The sequence below is a fragment of the Bufo gargarizans genome, chromosome 3 (assembly GCF_014858855.1).
Source record: "Bufo gargarizans isolate SCDJY-AF-19 chromosome 3, ASM1485885v1, whole genome shotgun sequence".
NCBI classification, from domain to species: Eukaryota; Metazoa; Chordata; class Amphibia; order Anura; family Bufonidae; genus Bufo; species Bufo gargarizans.
In genome coordinates, this window is record NC_058082.1 from 407885713 (window position 1) to 407903806 (window position 18094).

Below are 18094 nucleotides of genomic sequence, written 5' to 3' on the forward strand. Positions count from 1 at the left end.
CAGGCCTGATCTTGTCCGCGTAAAATGTTTTTGACATTTATATTCCAGACTTCTTCTCACGCTTTAGGGCCCCTAAAATGCCAGGGCAGTATAAATACCCCATAAGTGACCACATTTTGGAAAGAAGACAACCCAATGTATTCTGTGAGGGGCTTGGCGAGTTCCTAGAATATTTTTTTTGGGGCACAAGTTAGCGGAAAATGTTTTTTTTTCTTTTACAAAATCATTTTCGGCTAACTTGTGCAAAAATTTTTTAATATTCTAGGAACTCGCCATGCCCCTCACGGAATACCTTGGGGTGTCTTCTTTCCAAAATGGGGTCACTTGTGGGGTATTTATACTGCCCTAGCATTTTAGGGGCCCTAAAGCGTGGGAAGAAGTCTGGAATCCAAATGCCTAAAAATGCCCTCCTAAAAGGTACTCATTGGAATTTGGGCCCCTTTGCGCACCTAGTCTGCAAAAAAGTGTCACGCATGTGGTATCGCCGTACTCAGGAGAAGTAGGGCAATGTGTTTTGGCGTGTTTTTTTACATATACTCATGCTGGGTGAGAGAAATATCTCTCTAAAAGACAACTTTTACCATTTTTTTATACAAAGTTGTCATTTGACAAAGATATTTCTCTCACCCAGCATGGGTATATGTAAAAATACACTCCAAAACACATTGCCCTACTTCTCCTGAGTACGGCGATACCACATGTGTGACACATTTTTGCAGCCTAGGTGCGTAAAGGGGCCGAAAGTCCAACGAGTACCTTTAGGCTTTACAGGGTTGCTCACAATTTAGCCCCGCCCAAAATGCCAGAACAGTAAACACACCCCACAAATGACCCCATTTCGGAAAGTAGACACCCCAAGGTATTCGCTGAGGGGAATATTAAGTCCATGAAAGATTGAACTTTTTGTCACAAGTTAGCGGAAAGGGAGACTTTGTGAGAAAAAACAAAAAAAAATCTATTTCCGCTAACTTGTGCCTAAAAAAATAATTATTCTAGGAACTCGCCATGCCCCTCACGGAATACCTTGGGGTGTCTTCTTTCCAAAATGGGGTCATATGTGGGGTATTTATACTGCCCTGGCATTTTAGGGGCCCTAAAGCGTGAGAATCCAAATGCCTAAAAATACCCTCCTAAAAGATACTCATTCGGAATTTGGTCCCCTTTGCGCATCTTGGCTGCAAAAAAGTGTCACACATGTGGTATCGCCGTACTTAGGAGAAGTAGGTCAATGTGTTTTGGGGTATATTTTTACATATATCTCTGTCAAATGACAACTTTGTATAAAAAAAATGGGAAAAGTTGTCTTTTAGAGAGATATTTCTCTCACCCAGCATGGGTATATGTAAAAAGACACCAAAAACACATTTCCCTACTTCTCCTGAGAATGGTGCTACCACATGTGTGACACTTTTTTGCAGCCAAGATGCGCAAAGGGGCCTAAATTCCAATGAGTACTTTCAGGATTTCACAGGGCATTTTTTATGCATTTGGATTCCAAACTACTTTTCACGCTTTAGGTCCCCTAAATTGCCAGGGCAGTATAAATACTGCACAAGTGACCCCATTTTGGAAAGAAGACACCCCAAGGTATTCCGTGAGGCGTATGGTGAGTTAATGTAAAATTTTATTTTTTGTCACAAGTTAATGGAATATGAGACTTTGTAAGAAAAAATAAATAAATCTGCTAACTTTTGACAAAAAAATAAAAACTTCCATGAACTCACTATGCCCATCAGCGAATACCTTAGGGTGTCTACTTTCCGAAATGGGGTCATTTGTGGGGTGTTTCTACTGTCTGGGCATTGTAGAACCTCAGGAAACATGAGAGGTGCTCAAAAAGTCAAAGTGCATAAATTCACATTTTTGCACCAGAGTTTGTAAACGCTATAACTTTTACCCAAACCAATAAATATACACTTATTGCATTTTTTTAATTAAAGACATGTAGAACAATACATTTAGAGAAAAAATTTATATAGAAAAGTGGTTTTAATAAAAAAATTGAGTCAATTTTGATTAATATCCAAAAAAGTAAAAATGTCAGCAGCAATGAAATATCACCAAATGAAGGCTCTATTAGTGAGAAGAAAAGGAGGTAAAATTCATTTGGGTGGTAAGTTGTATGACCGAGCAATAAACCGTGAAAGTAGTGTAGTGCAGAATTGTAAAAAGTGGTCTGGTCATTAAGGGGGTTTAAGCTAGGGGCGCTGAGGTGGTTAAAGGAATTTTTCTTCTGTCATGGCACGGGCATATGCCAAGATGACAATGCCAGGATTCATCAGGCTAAAATTGTGAAAGAGTGGTTCTGGAAGAAAGAGACATAATTTTCACACATGGATTGGCCACCACAGAGTCCAGACCTGAACCCCATTGAGAATCTTTGGGATATACTGGTGAAGACTTTATGCAGTAGATCAAATCTCCCAATACAAGATCTTGGAGAAAAATAAATGCAACGCTGGACAGATATAAATGTTGTGACATTGCAGAAGCTTGTGGGAACGATGTCACAGCAAATGTGTGCCATAATCAAAGCTAAAGGCATTCCAAAAAAATATTAGAGTGTGTGACCTTTTTATTGGCCAGGCAGTGTAGCACTCGGGCCAAGTGCATAGATAAAATGTCCAAGGCAGTGTTTTATCAAGATGGTTAGTGATGTCATCTACAACTGCTCAGAGTATGTGGAGTGCAGAGTATGTGTGCTCCATTTCCCGGACATCAGAAATGCAAACCCTCAAGGGGTCATTTACCATTCCTGAAATACAGGCGCAGAGGTAATTTACGCCACAATTTGTGACTTTTCTTAATAAATGACCCCCTCAGTCTTTAAAGTGCACATGCCTACATAGAATGTTTTACTACAATTTAATTGTAATTGAATTGAACCATTTACAGTGCGCATATATGTATTATAGTGATGAGCAGCATAGGCAATATTCAAATTCAAGATATTTCTCAAATTTTTGGTCGAATATTTGCTATAAATTAGCAAATTTGAGAATTTGTGATCTCTAGTCATTGTTTACTTGATTGCAAAAATCGGCAATGTAATATATTTGCAATAAATTTGCGATTAGAATATTCAACACTATTCCCGAATATGAATATATAGCACTATAGTCTAATTATTCACAAATTCTCGAAGTGGTGATATTCGCAATTAAAATCGAATATTCAAGCTCAACACTAATGTACTATAGATCAAGGATTAGTGTCCCTGATATACAGCCACAGCTGCAGTCCAAAGTAGAACTTAGAGTTGTATGCAATCTTGTGGACTGCAAAGGTCACTCAACAGTTAAAGCCAGTCTGTAGCACTTAAGGTCCCAGTGTTGCCCAGGCTGAAAAGTAGGCTCCTAAGCTCCTTGGTGATGTCATGTATCCATCATGTTGTGTTTTATTTTCTGTATTAATTATTTATTGGATATAAACAGTACAATGAAATCTCATACATGTGTGAAACAAGATAATTCACTCAACTGACAATGGGAGACCAACAATGGTGACCAAACATTGATAAACCTATCATATGTGTATACTTGCACAATGATTTGTGTCGTTGTGTGCACTACTGTTTTATATTGTTGAACTCCATTTTTTATATTTATAGATAAGTAAAATATCTCGACCATTTGCACTGTTATTGCACTATGTCTGTACTGCACTGGGAAAAAGGTTAATGCACAGCCAGCCGATACTGAGAGATTTTGGGACATTCTAACTATGCACTGAACCACAGTTATTATAAGAGACTATAGAGAGTTTTGAAGGGAAAAAAACAGACACTTTCTGACTGGTTTAGCTCTGATGTCTGAAGACCTGTTTATGTCTGAAAAAACTGCTTAGTTATCCCCATAGACTTATGTTGAAACTCTATACAGGTCTAATACAGACTGAAATTACAAAATTGTGTCTGTTTAGTCTGTGTTTCTCCACCCTTCTGTCTAGAAAGTTCTAGTGGGCTTTGGTACTGAGGTATCAGCTAGTACCAAAGCCAACTCGGATTGCAATTATTATTTTTTTTTTAAATACACATATATGAATACAGTAGTAATGAAGTCTTGAGCGACTTCGGCAGAAATTAACTTTCGCTCCATGTAGCCAATACATTTTAATGCTGTATGGAAACATTAAAATCAAAGTACTTGAAAGAATCGACTTCAGACCTATGATCTGAAATTCGATTCACTCAAGCCTAGAAAATATGATAAATCTATGTCGGGAGAGAGGAGAAGTTCAAAGCTGGGTACTTCATAGGAGCCTCATAGTCTGCCTCCAAGGTAGGCACGAGGACATCCTAAAACATTTAATGTGAAAATGACTTAATGTAGCTTATTGTACCATAATGGGCCTAAACCTCAATCAATTGCCTTGAAACCTAAGATCTCAGCTTCCCAAACCTATCCTGTAAGTTTCATGGATTTTGGCTACCCACAAGGCAAATGAGTAACATTAAGCTTGTTTTTGGGGAGCTTAACGTGGCTTAACGTACAAAAAAAACCTCACATGTTAACCAATTTCCCCCAAACTTCCCATCCTACTAGATTCTCTATATGCCAACATATTCTGAAGATTTTGGGTCATTTGATAAAACATACCAAAAGTTATTCACATTAAACTATTTTATTCCTTTTTGAAAACATTTAGCTTAATGTAAAAAGAGCTTAATGTACCATAATGTGCCTAAACCTCAATCAATTGCCTTGAAACTTTGCAAAACCTAAGATCTCAACTTCCCAAACCTATCCTGGAAGTTTCATGGATTTCAGATTAAACAATTTTATTCCTTGACGTGGTCACACATTTTACTGTAATCCTGCCTAGTTTTTTAGCGGTGGAATGTGTGACCGCAACTAGGTCAAGCATTCCAACGCTTTGTCAGCTGTTCCAGGGCAGATCGCTATTGCAAATCGTATGTGCAGGAGAACTGATCTGCCCTGGAACAGCTGTTTGGTTCTGAAATGTCACTTCTATCCAACTTTGTTAGTAGGGTGGAATGTGAGATCGAACTCACAGAGTAAAATAGAGGTGACATTTTAGGACTGATCAAGTACAGTATTGGTTTTGGCCACTATATTTTTTATGGCATAGATAAGAATGTGCATACTTACTGCCCTCACTACATCCTCTGTAATAGGTTTCGCATGTATTCTTCATTCCAGATGGCACTTTCTATCATCTATAGGGACACTATATTATTACAGGCTGAAGTTTTCCTCCAAGATCACAATTATGTTTTGGTTTATATAGTTTAATAAATAAATTAATAAATAAATAATTTTCTACTTGCAATTATTGCTTACAGACTGTCCCTCCTGACAGAAGAGAGATGCAAGAAAGAGTAATGAATAGCAGGAGAACATCCTAACATTTCTTATAGTAAGTTAGGGGGAACTCATCTGGCATAGGACACAGTTGAAAAACTGTAGAATAAATTTAAGCTCTTTTAAAGATATCGGTGAGATGGAATCCAAGGCCTTCTGGAGGTCTAATGAGGGCAGTTTTAAAGAGTGTAGAAAAATGGCAATCTTGTCTTTAAATCTGTGACCAAAGAGTTTGTAAATTAATTTCTTAACTGTACAGTTTTAAGAAGCTTGGACAATTTCAGGTGTGGTTGAAAGGGGGTAGATCCTTGTTTATTCATAATGGAATGGATATGAGCTTTTTCTCTTGCTTGCTTTTTTTTATCAAAACAGTCAAAAATCTCCATTCCTTGTTCCCATGAGCATAGATTTTATGTTGGAAAGTGTTGCTTTGTAGACCTGCCATTTAGCACATCCTTGAGCTGATTTCTAAGTACAATCAGATCGGCTTGAGTCAATATTTTTTTGTATATTTATGGAAAAAATTTGCAGCAATTTGCAGCAGAAGAGAATCTACCTTCTTCTGCTGTTCTTTTTTTACTTTTATCCTAAGGACATGAAAAAAAGCCTCATAAAGATATATGTGTTTCTCAGACTAGAAGGTGATTACAGTATTGTTGATTTCGAAGAATGATTAAAGATGCTTGATATAAGAGCAATTAGACTCAGAGAGGAGGGTTTCATTGAGACAATCACAGAAATACACGGCATGCCACCAAATATTTTAATATTCTTCTTTATCCCATCAATGCAAACATATATATATATATATACAGTACAGACCAAAAGTTTGGACACACCTTCTAATTCAAAGAGTTTTCTTTATTTTCATGACTATGAAAATTGTAGATTCACACTGAAGGCATCAAAACTATGAATTAACACATGTGGAATTATATACATAACAAAAAAGTGTGAAACAACTGAAAATATGTCATATTCTAGTTTCTTCAAAGTATCCACCTTTTGCTTTGATTACTGCTTTGCACACTCTTGGCATTCTATTGATGAGCTTCAAGAGGTAGTCACCTGAAATGGTCTTCCAACAGTCATGAAGGAGTTCCCAGAGATGCTTAGCACTTGTTGGCCCGTTTGCCTTCACTCTGCGGTACAGCTCACCCCAAACCATCTCAATTGGGTTCAGGTCCGGTGACTGTGGAAGCCAGGTCAACTGGCGCAGCACCCCATCACTCTCCTTCATGGTCAAATAGCCCTTACACAGCCTGTAGGTGTGTTTGGGGTAATTGTCCTGTTGAAAAATAAATGATGTTCCAACTAAACGCAAACCAGATGGAATAGCATGCCACTGCAAGATGCTGTGGTAGCCATGCTGGTTCAGTATGCCTTCAATTTTGAATAAATCCCCAACAGTGTCACCAGCAAAGCACCCCCACACCATCACACCTCCTCCTCCATGCTTCACGGTGGGAACCAGGCATGTAGAGTCCATCCGTTCACCTTTTCTGCGTCGCACAAAGACACGGTGGTTGGAACCAAAGATCTCAAATTTGGACTCATCAGACCAAAGCTCAGATTTCCACTGGTCTAATGTCCATTCCTTGTGTTCTTTAGCCCAAACAAGTCTCTTCTGCTTGTTGCCTGTCCTTAGCAGTGGTTTCCTAGCCGATATTCTACCATGAAGGCCTGATTCACACAGTCTCCTCTTAACAGTTGTTCTAGAGATGTGTCTGCTGCTAGAACTCTGTGTGGCATTGACCTGGTCTCTAATCTGAGCTGCTGTTAACCTGCGATTTTTGAGGCTGGTGACTCGGATGAACTTATCCTCCGCAGCAAAAGTGACTCTTGGTCTTCCTTTCCTGGGGCGGTCCGCATGTGAGCCAGTTTCTTTGTAGCGCTTGATGGTTTTTGTGACTGCACTTGGGGACACTTTCAAAGTTTTCCCAATTTTTCGGACTGACTGACCTTCATTTCTTAAAGTAATGATGGCCACTCGTTTTTCTTTACTTAGCTGCTTTTTTCTTGCCATAATACAAATTCTCACAGTCTATTCAGTAGGAATATCAGCTGTGTATCCACTTGACTTCTTCACAACGCAACTGATGGTCCCAACCCCATTTATAAGGCAAGAAATTCCACTTATTAAACCTGACAGGGCACACCTGTGAAGTAAAAACCATTTCAGGTGGCTACCTCTTGAAGCTCATCAAGAGAATGTCAAGAGTGTGCAAAGCAGTAATCAAAGCAAAAGGTGGCTACTTTGAAGAACCTAGAATATGACATATTTTCAGTTGGTTCACACTTTTTTGTTATGTATATAATTCCATATGTGTTAATTCATAGTTTTGATGCCTTCAGTGTGAATCTACAATTTTCATAGTCATGAAAATAAAGAAAACTCTTTGAATGAGAAGGTGTGTCCAAACTTTTGGTCTGTACTGTATATGCAAATGTCGATGAAGAAAAGTCCATAGGACACATTCAATAGGGCACAACTAAAAAAAAACAGAACAGAGTGCTGACCGCACTAACGCAAAGTTTTAGGGGCATTCCCCTTCATCATGCATCTGCAGGAAACTTTCAAGTGTGAATACAGATAGGTCCATATATATTTGGACAGAGACAACATTTTTCAAATGTTTGGCCTGTACATTACCACAATGGATTTTGAACAAAACCATTCAGATGCAGTTGAAGTTCAGACTTTCAGCTTTAATTCAGTGGGTTGAATAAAATTATTGCATAAAAATGTGAGGAACTAAAGCATTTTTTAAACTCAATCATTTCATTTCCTGGGCTCAAAAGTAATTGGACAAATTAAATAATTTCAAATAAAATGTTAATTTCTAATACTTGGTTGAAAACCCTTTGTTGGCAATGACTGCCTGAAGTCTGGAACTCATGGACATCACCAGACGCTGTGTCTCCTCCTTTTTAACTATTAGGCTACCAACGCTGTACATGTAGCTCACGCTTCCGGGCTTCCCACCTATGTCCTGTGTGTCCAACCCGGGCATAGGTAGTTGCGCTGAATACTGGTAGCCTTACTGAGTAGGCTAACAGTATTCAAACTGCAATTCTTATTTTGGCCACCAGATGGCAGGCCAGGATAAGAAATAAGTAAAAGTGAGCAAAATAAGCTAATAGTAAATTCCTGATAAACCAAAATTAAAATAAAAATAAAAAATGTTCATATATGAGGCGCATAATAATCACAAAAAAAATATATATATATAAAAGTTTAAATACGTAAATAACAATAAATATAAACATCATGGGTATAACCGCGTCCGAAGATGCCCATACTATTAAAATAGAAAAAAAAATATTCCGATACGGCGAATGGTGTAATGGAAAAAAGGGTCAAAATGGCCGATTAGCCATTTTTTCATTGCTTCTCTTGCCCAATTTTTTTTATGAAATGTCAAAGTCACGCATACTCCAACAGATTGTTCCGCAAAAAATGAGCCCCTAAACAGCTCAGTAGACATAAGTATAAAAAAGTTATGGGGGTCAGAATACGGTGATCTAACAAATATAAATTTTTCTCAAAGTTTAAATCTATTTTTACACTATTTAGACATAAAAAAACTATACATATGGGGTATCGTTGCAATTGTCCCTGACTCAGAGAACGAGAAGGGCATGGGTCAGTTTTACCATAAATAAAATGGCGTGGGAACAAAACCCGTAAAACTGTGGAGGGATTGCATTTTTTTCCAATTCCACCCCAATTGGAATTTGTATTACCGCTTCCCACAACATTTTATGCCATAATTAATGGTGGAATTATAAAGTACAACTTGTCCTACAAAAAATAAGCCCTCCTACAGCTATGTGACTGAAAAAATAAAAAAGTTATGGCTCATGGAAAATAGAGAAGAAAAATGAAAACGCAAAAACGTTTGTTTGTTTGTTTGTGGGCCATTCTGTCTGAAGTTTAGTCTTTAACAAGTGAAATGCATGCTCTATTGGGTTCAGATCAGGTTACTGACTTGGCCATTCAATATTCCACTTCTTTGCTTTAATAAACTCCTGAGTTGCTTTGGCTTCATGTTTTGGGTCATTGTCCATCTGTATTATGAAACGCCGACCAATACGTTTGGTTGCATTTGGCTGGATTTGAGCACACAGTATGTCTCAGAAAACCCCAGAATTCATCTGGCTGCTTCTATCCTGTGTCACATCATCAATAAACACTAGGGACCCAGTGCCACTGGCAGCCATGCATGCCCAAGCCATCACACTGCCTCCGCCGTGTTTTACAGATGATGGGGTATTCTTCGGATCATGAGCTGTACCATGCCTTCGCCATGTTTTTTCCCCCCCATCATTCTGGTAGAGGTTGATCTTGGTTTCATCTGTCCAAAGAATGTTCTTCCTGAATTGTTGTGGGTTTTTTAAGATGTTTGTTAGCAAAGTCCAATCTAGCCTTTTTATTCTTGAGACTTATGAGTGGCTCACACTGTGCAGTGAACACTCTGTATTTGCTTTCATGAAGTCTCCTCTTTATAGTAGATTTGGATATTGATAAGCCTATATCCTGGAGAGTGTTGTTTACTTGGTTGGCTGCTGTGAAGGGATTTCTCTTCACCATGGTAAGTATTCTGTGATCATCCACCCCTGTTGTCTTCTGTGGGCGTCCAGGTCTTTTTGCATTGTTGAGGTCACCAGTGCTTTCTTTCTTTCTCATGATATACCAAACTGTAGATTTTGCCACTCCTCATAGTGTAGCAATTTCTCGGATGTTTTTTTCTGTTTTCGCAGATGAAAGGTGGCTTGTGTCACCTGCATGGAGAGCTCCTTTGACCGCATGTTTACTTCTCAGCAAAATCTTCAAAATGCAAGCACCACACCCCAAATCAACTCCAGGCCTTTTATGTGCTTAATTAAGAATACAACTATGAAAGAATTGCCCACGAAACTAACTTTGAGTCAATTGTCCGATTACTTTTGGTCCCTTTAAAAATAGGGTGCCACATGTAAAGTTGCTGAAACTTCTAAACCCTTCATCCGATTTTAATGTGGATGCCCTCAAATGAAAGTTAACAGTTTGGACTTTGTGTCCATGTCCATTATATAACTATAACGTGGATATGTGTTAGTAAACAGGTATTAAAAACAAAATGTGTGTCAGTGTCCAAATATATATGGACCTAACTGTATATGTCCACAATTAATCACCTATTACAAATAATAATATATACATCTGTCACAAAAATACAATACAAAATTACAAACAGGTACATACAAAGTTCATGTTATCCCCAAAAATTAGATACTGAAAAAATATACAGATTTTTTGCTCCACATTAATTACACAGAAAAAAAAAAAATATATATATAAAAAAAACATATTACATGGCATTTTAGGGGCCCTAAAGCGTGCCTAAAAATGCCCTCCTAAAAGGTACTCATTGGAATTTGGGCTCCTTTGCGCACCTAGGCTGCAAAAAAGTGTCACACATGTGGTATCACCGTACTCTCTAAAAGACAACTTTTCCCATTTTTTAATACAAAGTTGTCATTTGACAGAGATATTTCTCTCACCCAGCATGGGTAAATGTAAAAATACGCCCCAAAACACATTGCCCTACTTCTCCCGAGTACGGCGAAACCACATGTGTGACACTTTTTTGCAGCCTAGGTGCGCAAAGGAGCCCAAATTCCAATGAGTACCTTTTAGGAGGCATTTTTAGGCATTTGTATTCCAGACTTCTTCTCACGCTTTAGGGCCCCTAAAATGCCAGGGCAGTATAAATATCCCACATGTGAACCCATTTTGGAAAGAAGACACCCCAAGGTATTCCGTGAGGGGCATGGCGAGTTCCTAGAATATATTTTTTTGGCACAAGTTAGGGGAAAATGATTTTGTAAGAGAAAAAAAATAACATTAAATCATTTTCCGCTAACTTGTGCCCAAAAAAAAAATAATTCTAGGAACTCGCCATGCCCCTCACGGAATACCTTGGGGTGTCTTCTTTCCAAAATGGGGTCACTTGTGGGGTATTTATACTGCCCTGGCATTTTAGGGGCCCTAAAGCGTGAGAAGAAGTCTGGAATATAAATGTCAAAAAATGTTTATGCATTTGGATTCCGTGAGGGGTATGGTGAGTTCATGTGAGATTTTAATTTTTGTCACAAGTTAGTGGAATATGAGACTTTGTAAGAAAAAAAAAAAAAAAAAGAAAAATCAATTTCCGCTAACTTGTGGCAAAAAAAACAATTCTTCTATGAACTCGCCATGCCCCTCAAAAGTGATCTTTTTATAGCGCTGCAGCGTTTTTTTATGGTGTTTTTGCAGTGATCATAAAGAAAAAATTTCTGTCACTGCGGTAGGGCGGATTGAATGCAAGTATGCGCACAAGATCAGGCCTGATCGGGCGAACACTGCGTTTTTTGTAGAGCCTATAGAACATGTCCTATTCTTGTCCGCAATTGCCTCTTCTCATTTATACCTTTAATGCAGGAGTTTGTTGCTATGGACACGCAGTATCAGTCGCGTCACTTAGGTATCCAGGATGCCTTTTGGTCTAATGGATACTCTACATTACATGTGCCACCTCCCTCTATTTTTTTTTTATTGCTCCGCCTCATGTGATCGCAGGACGTGCGTATGACGTCACATGCCTGCGATGCAGCTGGAGGAGGCGGACTTAATTGGGAGACATGAACACAACAGGCATTTAAATGCCACAATTGACAACACCTGGTAAGTGGACCCCCTAACCTAAGGGGCATATTTCATATTTGTTTCTATTTTTTGCAATTTCCCAAATATCCTTTTGTTGATGTAGTCTGATTAACAATCAACGTTTTAGTCTCTGACTCATTTTTTCCCCTGATGAGTCATTTGGACAGAAATGTGTCACGTGGGAGTGAGTATTAGGGACTACAGTTAGGGAATAGGCCATGTACAGGGGCAGGTATCCAGACAGGGTAGCTTTTTTGGGGCGGGTGCTCTGTTTAGATTAGGCAGGGTTCAATTAGCTGTTTCCCTCCCTTATTTTTAGGGTGAAACTAGGCATAGAATCCTCCCAGTTCCAAACATTCTACTGCTGCATAGTCACCAGGAGCCCTGCAGAACATGGTCCCTTGTCAAAAACAGGACTCACACCAATGGTTTCTACAGGATCCGGTAAGGCCCTTCAGTTATATATTAATATATTATGAATCCCTGACACCTGTTTATCATTAGGTGAAAGATCAAATGACAAAACACCACTAATACAAAGACACATCTAAAATGAGGGTTATTCTAGAAGATGCACCCCCCTGTGCATCTTCTAGAATAACCCTCATTTTAGATGTGTCTTTGTATTAGTGGTGTTTTGTCATTTGATGTTTTATTGCATACCTAGTAAAAGTTAAGAGTTATTATACATTCCCCCTCCACATTGTGAAGGCATTTTTCTAATTTCTGTGAAAGTAGAGGGATGGCACTCAACACCTGAGGTGTATGGAAAAATAGTGTTTAATAAAGAATAGCTGATGTTAAAAATATATTAAATATAATGGCTGTATATGTACATAATTAGATAAATAAGTACATGATGGTAATAGAGATTAAAAGATAAAAAACACAAATATAAAAAATACAATAAAAAATATGAGTGAAAAATATGAGGGTGGTTAAATGTCAATTCAATTAGATCCTGCTGGAAAAAAAGGATGAATCCTGCTGGAAAAAGATAATCTGCTGAAAAAAAGAAGTCTTTTTCTTATATTGTAATGACCAGTGATATGGTGGCCAATATTATCCTGGTACAGTGTCAATGGTGTGGAATCCACTGGTCATTCCACACCATTGACACTGTACCAGGATAATATTGGCCACCATATCACTGGTCATTACAATATAAGAAAAATACTTCTTTTTTTCAGCAGATTATCTGTTTCTTTTTCCAGCAGGATTCATCCTTTTTTTCCAGCAGGATCTAATTGAATTGACATTTAACCACCCTCATATTTTTCACTCATATTTTTTATTGTATTTTTTATATTTGTGTTTTTTATCTTTTAATCTCTATTACCATCATGTACTTATTTATCTAATTATGTACATATACAGCCATTATATTTAATATATTTTTAACATCAGCTATTCTTTATTAAACACTATTTTTCCATACACCTCAGGTGTTGAGTGCCATCCCTCTACTTTCACTTATATTTCCTCACCACAAGCGTTGGGTACGCCTTGTTTGGATAGAGCACCTACTCCATCCTTTTGTCAATAGAGAGCCGCCTCAATCTTACCCTTCAATTTTTCTAATTTCTATTTGGGAGTGTCCTGGGAACCACAATACTGTGCTTCCTTGTTGCTTTTCATTTTAGTTGTAAAAGAGAACAGTAAGGATTAGGGATATGGAATTATCTTTGAAAGAAGCTATGTGCCACGGGATAAAAGGAAAAATCAGGTTCAGATGTCTCCAGGCATAAAAAAGTCCCTGCAGTCCCTGTAATTTTGTCTGTTTGGTTACGGATTCAAATTGGATTATTACAAAATTTGAGTCAAATCCAATTAGTTTAGAATTGATTCGTTCATCTCAAGTCTTAGGTATCTTGCTTTGTGTAAAATGAGTTTTTTGGAGAAAATCTATATGTATTTCTAACTTGAGTAAGAGTAGGAAAATATGGTTTATTCTAATATTTTTTTATTTTTTTTTGCCTTCCTCTGGATCAACTTGCAGGATGACAGGCCGAACTGGATGGACAAATGTCTTTTTTCGGCCTTATGTACTATGTTACTATGTATTGATTCCCTTTACATCAAAAGTCGAGAATTTGACCTTAGCCACGTATAAGGCTACTTTACTGGTGTTTTGGCTTTCAGTTCATGAGATCCGTTCAGGGCTTTCAAAAGTGGTCAAAAACAGATCAGTTTTGCCTTAATGCATTCTGAATGGAAAAGGATCCGCTCAGAATGCATCAGTTTGCCTCCGCTCAGTCTCTATTCCGCTTTGGAGGCGACACCAAAACGCTGCTTGCAACGTTTTGGTGTCCATTTTACAAAACTGAGACAAACGGATCAGTTTTGACACACAATGTAAGTCAATGGGGACGGATCCATTTTCTATGACACAGTCTGGCACAATAGAAAACGGATCCATCCTCCATTGACTTTCAATGGAGTTGATGACGGATCCGTCTTGGCTATGTGTCACGAGGGTGTCAAGAACCTAGCCTGACTCCGTTATACCCGGGGTCAGGAAGTCGCAGCAGGTGGCTGCGCGCTCTATGTAGAAAGATAGGGCTGTTTCTTTATGGTAGCTTTCTGGGTTTGCTTTCCAACCCTCTTTGGCTCACTCAGGGATCCGTAGCTCCTTCTCCTCAGCTGTTCCTTGTCCAGCACTCCCAAACTCCTTATATTCCCCTCTCCCACTTCTCTGGTTGCCAGATATAGAGCTTCCTGCCTGTACTTCTATACTGACCCACTGGAGCTGTGTTGCTGCGTTCTCTGGTTGTTGTTCCAGAACGTTACCCTCCGGATCCCTGTTGGGCCTTTGTGGTCTGCTGTTGTCGCCCACCTGGGTTTATGTGTTTGTCTGTATTGTCTGTCCTCTCCTTGGTGTTTTCCTCTTAGTGTCAGTGGTGCGGACTAGTGATCCCACCGCCCCGTTCACTACCTAGGGCTCATCTTAGGGAAAGCCAGGGTTTAGGCACGTGATCGGCGTACGGGTGAGGAACCCGTCTAGGGACGTCAGGGCAGTCAGTGAAAGTAGCCTAAGGGATCTAAGGGGCTGAGCCAACAACACAGCATTGTATACAGGAAGTGGAAGGTCAGACAGAAATAGGAAAGAGGGGTGACCAGGGTAAAAGTAAGTCGCACACAAGGTGGTAATTGACAAAAACAAATAAATATGGGTTAGCCCATCAACCAGAGCACTGCTTTTCCTCCTTGTGTTTCAGCACAGTGTGATCAATATAAATGCAGTGTAAATGATATGCTAGACATGTGAATCTGGACAGGAGAAAGGATTAGATGGAAATAACAAATACACTCCTGAATGGGCGAATGCAACAAGAGTTCCACTTCATGACGAATGATAATGTTTTATAAATGTCACAGATAGTATAAACAGATCAGACTTATAGCGTCTAAGAAGGCTAACTATAATGAATGGTAGAGGGGAATGACCTCAGGGGCGGACGGCCATAGACACTACAGAGAATTTTCACACAGGGCCACCTGAGCCCTCCTTATGCAGCACGCCAGACCTGCAGGGTATTGAGAAGTGAGGTCACGGTTATGGGCAATCGAGGGTTACTCACTGTTTGTAGGAGAACCCTGGGCAGGCATGCGGCAGTGAAGGAGAGGCTGGCACAGGAGACCTCTGGGGCACACTCTGTATTTAGGGACCAGGCCTGATGGTGGATGAGGTGCCCTGGATGTTGCAGGTGTTTAATGTGCCTAGGGCAAGGTCCCTTTAAGGATCGTGATGCCAGTGCCTGTAACGGTGGCACGCCGGTTTCTAGCAGTTATAAGTGAGGAACACAAGTTGCGGTGAACCAAACTTTGCTTTACTTGGAACAGTCCAACTTTATACAATAAGATGGTAATACAGTCCCTTGCATCAAATACTTCACAAGCAGGCTTAATTTCGATACTGGCAGGTATAATCTTGGCAAGATACTCGGAGGGTAATAGATCCACACTTCCCAGCCCAGGCTGCACTATTTCACAGTTATACTGGCTGGCTCTATTCCAAGGTCCGTCTGCCTAAATGCTGGCTTTTATCCTTGGCAAATAATCTTCCTCCAATATTTATCCTTGCACTATATTTGTAATCCTTCTGCCCTTCAGCTTACTTGCTTCTAGCTGGATACACTGGCGCTGCTTGGCTTGAGGGTACTGCAGGTTTCTCCCAGGAGGCACATCCCTTCTACTGGGGTTGATTCTTCTGAGCTAACATAGGCTCATTAACTTCAGGCTGACTGGGCTTCACTTCTAGCCACCTGGACTGCACTGCCCTTCCCTGTCTGGGCTTAGCTATATATACTAAGGGCTTACTAGCTCCCTAGTGTATAGGAGGCTAAACTACACTCCAATCGGCCTACTACCCAGATAACACAGGGAAAATGAACAGAAACATCACAGTAGTACAATAGACATATTAACCCTTGTGTAGTGGCCACCTTTACCTAGTGGGACACTACACTTACTGCTGTTGGCTACTACTGGGGGCACTATAGGGGTCATTATTAGAGGAAGTCTAGGCAGCATGTAAAAGTAGGTCTGGCTTGGTGCTGTGGCCTACTTCGTAAGCCTCTTGCTCTATATATTATTTGGAGGAGGAGGACAGAATGTAGCAGTTATCAATGGCATCACAGAGGGACAGCTTCTGGGAGGTATTTTGTGCTGCACTGTGGTATTTGGTTCTGTGGGATGGCATTCTGTGGTTCACTATGGTATTGCTGACCCTGACAACTTGTATTCGCCCCATCTACTTGTGTTGCTCTGCCTTCTGTCAATTTGGACCCACCTACAACATTAGATCCACTTAAGTTTGTTTCCAGGGCCACTTTAAGTTCCCAGTCCGCCTTTGAATGACCTAAATAGGGTCACAGTGGTTGTCAGTGCAGCTTAACAAACTGAGTAAAGATATACAGATAAAAAAAGAAAACATCAGGTAGATTACAATCAAAATGGGTGGAAGTTGTGTAGTGTCCCACTACGTAAATGTGTGCACTACTCAAGGGTCAATTGGGTCACGTTGTTCTCCACCTCCTGTGGAACATGGTCATGGTATTTTGTATTGCATTTTAATGTATGTTGTCATATTATCTCCTGTGTACCAGGCCTGTTAGGGGTGTAGTTCCTCCTCCTAGGCAGTAGAGGGAGCTAGGGAACCCCTTAGTATATATAGTCAGGTCCAGTTCAGGAGAGGGGATGTTGGAGAGTGTCTAGTTGGAAGCCAGTGTGCATTTTAGCTAGAGAGGAGCTGAAGATCAGCTTCTAACATGCAGCTACATAGCCTAGGTTCCTAGCTTGCATCCAGGAGAAGTTGCCTCCTGAAGATATCTAGCACCTTGCAGAGCACAGAGCAGAGCCACTTTTATCCAGCCAAGTAGAAAGCTGAAGGGCAGAAGGATATTTACAGTAAGAGAATTTATACCAGAGGAAGGTCTCCCTACCCAAGGATAAAGCCAGCTATAGGGCATACGGGCCTTGGAGAAAGCCAGACAGGATCTGAAGAAAGTACATGCTGATCTGTGATTGTTTATTTCCCCTCTGAGTATCTTGCAAAGACTTTGCCTGCCATTTATGTGAAGCCTGTCTGTTATCAAGACCCTGCATATGGAACTTACTGAAACCTGTATATAGTTGAACTGTTCAGTAAACAGAAGTTCTGGTTCACTACAACTGTGTGTACCTCAATTATTCCTACAATAAATCGGTGTGCCACCGTTACCGGCACTGGCGTCATGAACTATAAGGGATCTTGCCACCGGCACACTAAACCTACAACACCCAGGGCACCTCACCTACCACCAGGCCTGGTCCCTATACCCAGAGAGTGCCCCAGAGGATCTATGTGCCAGCCTCTCCATCACTGCTGTACGCCTGCCCAGGGTATATTAAAAACTGTGAGTACCAATAGCAACCCTCGGTCTGTTAACTGTCCCCTGTGATCTCACATTCGTTCACCCTGCAGGACTGGCGTATTGCAGTTGCATGACTAAACCTGAGATAGATAGATAGATATAAATAAATACCATAATGTTGCATTTTTACAAAACGCTTTAATAGGATTGAGCCATCCCATTGA